Genomic DNA, 8,764 nt, shown 5'->3' with positions numbered 1-8,764 from the left:
TTGGAATAACATATTTAACAAATACCTGGGGGTTGTTGATGTTGAACATAATTTAACCATTGTTTGAGTAGTATGAGGTGATCATAATGGTAGTGTCGTAATCGAATTAAAATGAATGAAGACGAAGCTACATACATGTATTAGCAATTTGAAGGGTTCTTTGATAGATTTAGTCATATCATGACCGCAATGGTCTCCTCATTCTAATCCAAGAATAGGTTCTTCTTACTTTAATTTATAGATGTAAATAACTTTCAGCAGATGAACGATTTAATATCAAATAATTGATATTTTACGTTTATTTTTGTTCGAATAATAATGCAATCCGCGTTTTCCCTAATCCAACCCCCCCCCCCCCCCCCCCCAAAAAAAAAAAACCAAAACAAAACAAAACAAAATACTGAATAAGCGTCATTAATGAAACCATTAATCGCGTTGTGATTTTAATTCTTAGTGTTTACACAGACTAAAACTTTAAAATGTTATGCGATAAAATATTTGTTCCTTAAAACATCTCGTCTAAAACTGAATACGACAAATTCTGTCAATTTTACTTCTTAGCTCCAGTCAAAACAAAGTGTACTGTCGCATGGAATATTAATTTCGAAGAGCTCTGGGTTGCTGTACCAAGACTTCCATAATATACTGACACTGCGTGCTTTTGTATGAAAGATATAACGTGTAGAATAAATAATGGTATTATCCTTAAAATTAAGAACTATGAATCAAAGATAATTTACACGTGATTTGAAATTACATAATTTACAAATAAGTAAAGAGTATTAATGAACCACCGATAATAAAAAAAAATGTCGTTTGCATGCCATTCCAATCGATGGTATGTAAAACTATTACTAATAAAAAAAACCTTAAGGGTTACACGGAGCAGCCGTCTAAGTGACCTAAATCGTCTCTCTATAGGAGAAACGCTCCATGGAAACATTGTTACCAGAGTAAAATAAGGTTGTTGTTATCGCGAATGTTGCAAAATAACCTCCTTGGTCTCCAAATGTTGTTTTAAATCTTTTCTAACGCAACAGCATCTACACAACATTTGTCGACCTTTGGGGTTATTCTGCAGCATTCATAAAACTCGTACTTTATTTCTTAAATAGATACCATTGCCACATAAGAATTGATATATTTGAATACCTGTATTTTCCAACTTCTGAACTTTATAAAACAATTTAGTGCGCCTTTTGAGTGAAATATTTTTTTTCGGTTTTTAACATGTTCATATAATGCCTATAGTGTAAGGGACTTTTGTTTTAAAAAAATCAGTGGAAAAAAAATACTTAAAGAAAATATATCAAATTCTGTTTTGGATTTTAAACAGTCTCATATACCTATGATATGTAATAATAAGGACTTATAAGGTAATAACACATCTGCAATCATCCATTATGAGAAAACCATTTTAAAATATTGTATTACGTTTTTATCTTTTAAAACCCACCATCATAGATGAGGCACAGAACAAGATCTACACAGTATAACAACCGTGAAGAAAGTCAGATTGTAAAGTTGTGGACGGATATGTCTATTTTTGTTGCGGTTGTGACGTTTTAAAAATGTAAGAAAGAGCGTCCACAGTACGAATTTCTATTATGTTGATAAATTCATACACCGGAATGATGATGGTTTCTCTCGTTTTTCATTATCTCAACAATGAGCGATCGGTCGACAGGGGATGCTTACACATCCTAGGACCTGATCTCACCTTTACTCTCTATCTGTTTAGAGGTCCGTGTTGCTCTGCTTTGATTTGTATTTCGCTTTATGGATTTTTGAGATAGTTGACAGTTTGTTATTGTCATTTTTCAGATATAAATTTTCGGATAAGAAACAACGCAGTTATATTTAAGCATTGCAACTCATAATAATACAGAAAAAGCATGGCTTATCAAGATATAAAAATTAGTTAAATAGTAAGTTTCTAATTTGTTATATAAAGTGTTTTATAGGTAGGATACAACATCATTGTTTTGAATATAATAAAGCTGGATTTCACAAACTTCAGCAAATTTGAAATGGTTTTTTTTCAAAATTAAAATTCAATAGTAGTTTGAATTGTTTTAAAAATAGAATGACTCCAAATGTCAGTGAAGCAACAATATTCCATATTTTTTTCCATACCATAATTTGGGTTATTAGTTTACTTTGAATACTTTTTTTTCTTATCCTAGCTACATTCTTTGCTTTATAATTTGATTATTCTGAACATTTGACAATCAATCTCACTAATCATTTTATTCATTAAATCAAAATAGATTGTTAAAATATCAATTCAAATTTTATTGTTTTGTAGTTGTCTTTCTTGTGTTGTTATTATGTTTGTTGTATCGTAGTTATCTGAAGCCAGCTGTCATGTAAAAAATAATTCCAAAAATTGCATGCAACCATTGAGTAATTCATTGAAGGTGATAAAAAAGTGCATATTTCAATTCTTTTGATATCTCATTTTCTATTAGATCACTGCAGATACATTTTCTTATTTCTTATAAAACTTTACACAAACTATGATTTAAATGGACACCAACATTGTTTTAAATGAGTACTAATTACAGACTATTCGGTTGAGTTCATTAGCATTCAACGGTAATAACTGTACGGTTTTCCCTTTTCTGCGCAGTGAATTTACAAACGCTTTTGATTTATTAATTTTTTTATAAAAGAGAAATGTGCTATAATATGAATTAATCTAAAATATCTTTCTAATTGCAGTTTTAACAGTTCATATAACTGTTCCTTGTCTTAGTTATCAAACCAATGAAATTCCTTCACATCCAAAAATATTAAACCATGAAAGTAGTCTACGTCTTGTTTTTTGTTTTCTTCTATAAAGTAAGGAGGGATAATGTCAATTATAGGTTTGCCATATACCTGACGCCGAATAAACTCTGCGTAATGAATAATAATAGAAATGTAATTTTAGGATTTTCCACTTACGTATAAAACAAATGTATTGTTAAAACGTGACAAATTAATACACATACTCGTGTAAAATAAGGTGATTTCATTAACCGTGATCTCTTTACAGACCAATCAATGAATTAAACTAATGAAAGTTTATTTATTTTTCTCATGATTGAGCATTAACAGCTATGTTTTAACTATTTTTTTCTATGTTAATTTTTGTACGTAAAAATTACAAGTACTCGTGAATTCGTGAATATAAAATTTAACATTTTGTTCAGTAACAGGTATATACAAGCATGAATAGTTTGCAAATTGAATATACCTTTGCAAGTTGTTCTGCGATTTATTACTGGTTTAAGTTGGTATAGGACCTTGAAACAATTTCACAACCAATAAACACACAAATGGATGACGGGATTTATTAAGTTTATTTTAGAATTTTAATTAAAAATTCTAAAGACAAATTTTATGTAGCCAAGTGTCGGGGGGGGGGGGGGCTACTATGCTGAAAAGCTTAGCTACTATATACCGGTAACACTGTTATATAGTTGTATCAAGTATAATGCGTATAAACAATGCAACATCAAAGAAACAAATTAAATATTACAATGCGTAACTGCCTGATAAACCAAGAATGAAGACAGCGCTTACAATTAAAATGTATAACAATAACGGAGAAATTAACTATACTGGAGCTTCTTCTCTGTGCTGTCAACGGTTTGAACGTTAAACCCTATTTATATTGTTATAAATCAATTAAAGGATGAATATTTTTAAATTTGTTAACTGAGGTCCTGCCAATCACTCTAATTCTTTTTTGTACCAAGTCTGCTATTAGATCTCCAGGTTAAAATTAAATTTTTTTATTTGTACTTTAGCCAAATGTTGTCACCCCTGAGGTAAGGGCTAAAAATGGTTTTATTTTCCGAACAAACATGTCGCTGTCCCTTTAATGAGGAATAGACAAAGTAAAAAAGACACAAGGTTACTAGGAATATTTCATCAAGTTTGTATATGGTTATAAGGATGCACAACATATAAAGAAAATTATCAATTGAATCACCAATATGCGGCAACATTTTATATTGCTACATTTTTAGAACCGTAGTTTCATTCCAGTGGAAATCAATAGTATTCCAAAGTATATAGTAAGTAACATTTAATAAGCTTATGTTTATCGATTTAACCGGTAAATAAATTCAGCTTTCTTAACGAACACCACTAGATAAATTGAAAAATGTGTCATCATGTCATAATCGCTAACAGTAGTCCAACTACAGTCGGGTTATAATCTTCTGTATTTAGGTGGGAATTCAGCGAGAGGTTGAGCTGAAAATTTAGCTAAGGGTTGGACTGAAAGTTCAGCTAGAGGTTCAGCTGGCGGTTGAGCTGGAGGTTGAGCTAAAAGTTCAGCTGGAGGTTGGTGAACTGACGTATTCCCCTTGCTCTTTTTCTCTGTTAAAGAGGGAATAAGGTAAAATTAAATTGATGAAACCAATGCAATGGGGTAATACTTAATATATATTGATAGCATATAGAGATAATCTTCTTAACCAATTGACTTACTGAGATAGTAACAGCAGGATCCACCAGATACTGCAAAAAGCAGACCAAAACAAATGCCCACGATTTTACTGACTTGTAAACTGAAATGTATCAGAGATACTGGTAACAGATACTTAACGCTAATACATGTACATATATAAAGACAAGCACAAAGGTTTACAACACATGAGTAAACAAATAAGTTTAAATTGAGTTGTTACTCCTTTATTTATTTTTTTCATTTCCGAAACTTTTTACCACCTAATAAATAAACATATTTTACTGCTTGCTTCACAGATAAATATGAGTTGTCATATTGACAATTATATTATGAATAACTTTCTAGAATAATTTGATTTTCCATGACTTTGTGTGGCTGTATCCAGCAACAACCGTCTATTAATTAATAATTGTGTCAGAAAACATTCAGTAGTGCGCTTAAATATGTAAAGCCTGATTAATTCATACAAAAGAATTCTTTAAGGCATTTAAAAATAATAATAAACAACAACTTGATTGCTAATTGCAGATGTTACAATTTAGAAAAAAAAATCCAGATACATAAAGAGACAATTTAACTCATTTTCCTCATCCTAATAATCTCTCTGTTTTAAAACACGATTCAATTTCAGAATAGAAGTTGTGCATGTACTGAAAGTTTGAATTTTTGTTGGTGCAATAATAAGCTCGTGATTGCGTGTTAAAGGTCCGGAATTCAAAATTTCAATCAAAACGACTTAATTAAAATCTAATTTTCATCACGTGATTTTGAATGACGGCAGTTGTCAATGCAATTGGGAAATAATTTTATCGACATTATCTGGAGGTAAAAAATAATATATGCCAAGGATCATGCATATGACAAAAAAATCTCCTAATTCTTAATGTTAAGAAATGTCCACACTTGGTAGGAACTCAGAACGTTTTTTTTTTTCACATGAGACACCTGACAAAGAAAGGAAATAGAAATGCTCGGCGGATCTAGGTGTTATAATATTCTTATAATAAAAGAATGCATTGTTGACAAAAGTAGATTTATTCTATAACATAATCAATAGTTAGTACAAGTGTTTTTTCTCCATCTCTTTTGATCATTTTATAGACAAATCCGTCGATGTTCGTGGTTTTTTTTTACTTTCTTACTGAAAGCCACGCTGAAATGTGTACAATCAATGAGCATGCACTGTTGAACAAAAGGCTGAGCTAGCAATATTTACTGTATGGACCGTCGTAAGTTCTTAGTTTTAGCGATAAATTAAGCATTTTTAAATTTCAAAAAGCGTAATTTTTTCAAAGTTTATACTTTGAACTTTGCAAGAAAATTCATTTAAGTTACGGGAAAATTGCCATTTCAAGGAATCTGCGGAAAATGAGCCTTAGTATCTCTTTTTTTTTATAACAATTATAATTTACACACATTTTTTTTCATGTGAGCTGTACCAATCATAATACTGTTATTAAATTTCATCGACGTTCCCCTTTTGATTTTTCTTTTGTGCCACTAGATTTTAAAAGTGTCAGCGACAAGTATCCCCGAAGCAATCCTTCTATCCGCTCTAACATGTTGCTTTATCTAATTTATATTCCCATCTATTGCTATTAATACCAAATTTGTTCATAATGCTAGTAAAAACCAAATTAATTCGCGTATAAAACATAATTCTTTTACATTTTATACCTACTTCAAACAGTTTATAAATTTATACAATCAAATCAAATAAAACAAACCATGTCTATCTAAATAAAATTCCGTTTTATATGTTTGAGGTTAAATGTGCTACAATAAACACCAAGTCTAAAGTACAGAAACGTCATCATGAGATTAGTTAGGAAGCTATTACAAACCCGAGCCCGATGTTGCTAATACAAGTTTTGGTTGCGGTACATATGTACTCATCAGGGCAACACCACGTGGTCCCTTTACAGCAGTGGTAGCCAACGGGATCAAGACAGTCAGAATCTCGGTCACATGTTCCATTTGGATACAAAGCTAAAATTGGCCAATAATACCATAGTGAACGAAACACACCTAATTCTATTTTTCAGTAAAATACGAACGCAAGATTACTATATTATATGTTTCGCGGTTTGACAGTGGATGAATGCAGCAGTAAAAACAGGTAACTCCCCATATCATCAACTAGACTTGTTCCCTTGCAAAACATCATCGCCTTGTTTCAAATACTTTATTTGAATTTAAAATTAATACTAGAAATTGATAAGAGTCATGGTTTACAATGAAACAGAAAAACATGTAACTTTAACTTTATTACATGTATCACGAGGAAAACCATATGTTTAATCCACTTGTGCTTTAAAACGCCGGAAATACAGCGTGTTCAATGTGATGTCATACGAATACTTTCCTTTGCGTTGTATACGTTTTTCAAGGTTCTAACTAAACTTTGTGCAATACAATAAAACAAGTCGAAAATTATAAATATCTTTTTCGTTAATTCCGAATGAGAGGTCCGTCATTTTTGGCATAGGACTACAGGGGCGAACAAATCCTAACAAAAAAATTTTTGACGAAAGAGAAGATTCAGTTCATTATTTTTCTCTCACTTTGGTAGTAAGAGCATGCTTGGATTGCTCGCAAGCTGCACTTTTCATTGTAATCAAAAGAAACCTTAAGCTGTGCATTTTTCATTGTAATTTTATATTACCTTACGATATCTAACTAATGAAAGATAAAATGTCCCTGACCTACACGTATAAGTAAAATAAATTTTCAGATTCTTTGGGTGTAGTTTAGAGACAGGTACGGAGGAAGTTCAAAAATTATTTGGACACTTCTTTCATCTATTTCTACAAAGGTCAAATAGCAATGAAATTTTACAGTAGCAAGGTTATATTGCAGTAACTTTTATTCATCGTTTATAATTTACATTTATTTTATGAAAACAAATTGCTGTCATGAAAAGTGGTTGTACCGAAATTGCAAAAAATAATATATAAATAATTTAGGACGATTCGTACACGTTTTATTTGATTTTTCAATAATATATTAATGTCCTTTTAATAGAGCTGTCTCGGTTTTTATTACAAAAAACTTTTAGAAGGAACGAATCCTAATTAAATTTGAACTTTTACCATTGACAAATTATACGATTTTTTTTCTTGAAGCGTAGGTGTTTAGGGTAGTGCGTTTTTTTTAATTTTGGATTTTATTACTTGTAACTTCTTTATTTTCCTACAATACATTTTATTTACATTATTATTGTCATGAAATGACTCTTAAGAGTCTTAAGTTAAAACTATACACTATTTTTAATCACACTGTTACGCATGTATGCTTACGAAACTTTCTCAAAGTATGATTTAAGAGTGTTCCTAAGATATGACTGTAACAGAATACATGTTTAAAGTCAATAAATAAATTTAATTAAGTCTAACGGAAATAAAGAGAAGTTTAAATATTTACCTTTTTCAGCGTCTGTGTCCGAGATAACACTACGAAATGATTTTAAAGCGTACAGTCCAATCGAATCAAATGACATATTGTTGGGGCGCAATCAGAGTTTGCATAATTAAAATAAACGAAAATCACATTAATACAAGTATGTCAATATTCTTATATTTAATCGTACAGTTGCTCGAAATAATTTAGATATAAATAATAAAGAATTATTCTTTAAATATTACGATGTGATAAATTCGGTCTGGTCGTGATCAAATCTATCATAAAGCCCAAAGGGTTATATTGAATTTCACTACGCTCCTACCAACATTCACACCTCATAATACTCAAAGAGTGATTTCTTATTCCTTAAATTAATGCTTTTTTGGTTAAAATCAAAGACATATGGAGATTTATCAGCTTACAAACAACATATTATCAAAAATACAGTCATAAATTAATGTGCAGTTTATAATGTTATGGAAACCTGTTGAAATGATTTATTCTTTTGTCATTCGGGTATAATATTAGTTAAAATTTGCTTTCCTCAGAATTTATTGTCAAACAGAGCAGCTTCTTTTCAAACGCCTACAATATATTGATTATCAAGTTATACATTTCAGAAGTAAAGTGGCTAAACATTTACATGACAGCTGATATTGCATAACGTATTTAAACCTATCCTGAGTTTGTCTTGTGTTAAAGACGTCCTAATTAATCAGTCAATTGTCAAAGCAACTTAACGTCCACCGACTTTCTCATGATTCATTTAGTAGAAACGTTTCACTCCTCAACACACATGTACACAGACATAATTTGTTAAATCATTAATTTGTTTAAATCATCAGCTTACTAGCAGGCAGATAGCGACATTTGAGGGAAAAGGGTTGTCAAAATTTT

General features: G+C 30.7%; 1 non-coding gene across 2 annotated transcripts; it reads right to left on the bottom strand.

The window, feature by feature from the left end:
* Positions 1-3,855: 3,855 nt before the first annotated feature.
* LOC109620131 (uncharacterized) lies at positions 3,856-6,484 on the bottom strand. Of its 2 annotated transcripts, XR_010708906.1 has the most exons (3): positions 6,310-6,484; positions 4,486-4,565; positions 3,856-4,374 (listed from the first exon to the last, which is right to left on the bottom strand). It is a non-coding gene; the product is annotated as an uncharacterized protein (transcript). The 2 variants fall into 2 exon arrangements; XR_010708905.1 differs by lacking the exon at positions 6,310-6,484 and having other exon boundaries at positions 4,486-4,695.
* Positions 6,485-8,764: the final 2,280 nt, after the last annotated feature.

Source organism: Magallana gigas, chromosome 8 (genome assembly GCF_963853765.1).
Source record: "Magallana gigas chromosome 8, xbMagGiga1.1, whole genome shotgun sequence".
Classification (NCBI taxonomy): domain Eukaryota; kingdom Metazoa; phylum Mollusca; class Bivalvia; order Ostreida; family Ostreidae; genus Magallana; species Magallana gigas.
The sequence above is the reverse complement of the archived record's forward strand: the minus strand, read 5'-3'. Positions and strand labels throughout refer to the sequence as shown.